Source organism: Capsicum annuum, unplaced genomic scaffold, assembly GCF_002878395.1.
Source record: "Capsicum annuum cultivar UCD-10X-F1 unplaced genomic scaffold, UCD10Xv1.1 ctg19138, whole genome shotgun sequence".
In the NCBI taxonomy this organism is placed as follows: Eukaryota; Viridiplantae; Streptophyta; class Magnoliopsida; order Solanales; family Solanaceae; genus Capsicum; species Capsicum annuum.
The window spans coordinates 1-1132 of NW_025824958.1; the positions used below are offsets into that span (position 1 = coordinate 1).

General features: G+C 37.1%; 1 long non-coding RNA gene across 1 annotated transcript; it reads right to left on the reverse strand.

Annotated features, from left to right (window-relative positions):
- Positions 1-166: 166 nt before the first annotated feature.
- LOC124890499 lies at positions 167-1126 on the reverse strand. Its single transcript, XR_007049197.1, has 2 exons — positions 576-1126; positions 167-329 (listed from the first exon to the last, which is right to left on the reverse strand). It is a non-coding gene; the product is annotated as an uncharacterized LOC124890499 (long non-coding RNA).
- Positions 1127-1132: the final 6 nt, after the last annotated feature.

Here is a 1132-nt window from a genome sequence, read left to right on the forward strand (position 1 = left end):
TCTCATTCAGACATTTGGCATAGTTCTAATATCATAACTTTTAACTTCATTTCCAATGCAAATCAATGCTGATTTTCAAGTCAACATTCATCAATCATTAGTATTACCTATCAAATGTCATGTTGTTGAATCGTCGAAGATCAACGAATAAAGCTAAAAAGAACTGTGTTTGAAAATCTTCTTTCAACTTTTCTTTTTTTTTGCTTTCCAAGTTTGATGCAGTTTTCTTACAAGGAAAAAGCAAAGTATATCTCATTGTGCATTAGATATTTTGTTTTTCCAAGAATTCACGCCCTTCCAAATGATTCTGCAAAATGATTGAACAACTCCTGCAATGATAACAACAAACTGAAACTTCAAGCAAAGAGAAAAAATGTAAAACACCCAAAAAATTTAGCATTACACCCAAGCTTATATTTTTATGACCTTTTTAAAAAAAGTGAAATATGTTTCCCAAACACAAAACTTTACCGAAAACTTCACCCAATAGCTTAACAAGGGAAAATAATTAACAAACAAGCAACGGGGAGTAATAAGCAAAACTATAAAGCTACTGAGGAAAAAGAAAGACTTACATGTGTGGGAGCTTCTTTTTATTAATCATCACAGGCATTCGTGGTCAAGTATTGAGACACTGAAATATATTTCAGGAATATGAGCAATTTTTGGCCAGTACTCCCCCTTGTCAAATTTTACGAGTGGTTCGAGCAATGGGCATTCGTCAATATATAGTTTAGAGAGGGAAGAGGGCATCCCTTTTACTGGAAGTGATTGGAGATTAAGGCATTTCCAGATGGCCAGCTCAGAGAGGGAGGAGGGCAGAGCTGATTCGGGAAGTGATTGAAGTTGATGGCAATTGCTGATGTGAAGACTTTGAAGCGAAGTGAGGTGCTGAAGACCTTCGGTCGGTAGTGAATGGAGCTCATCATGGTCACATAAATATAGCTTAGAAAGAGAGGAGGGAAGCCCTTCTTCCAGAAGTGACTGAACTTGAAGTAAATTAAAAGTCCGCAGGGATTCAAGAGAGGTGAGGCTGTTGAGAACTTGACTGCTTAATGTTTTCAGATTGCCTATGAAAAGCGTTTGAATAGAGCAAGGCAACTCCCAATTCTCACCACCAACAATCTCTTCG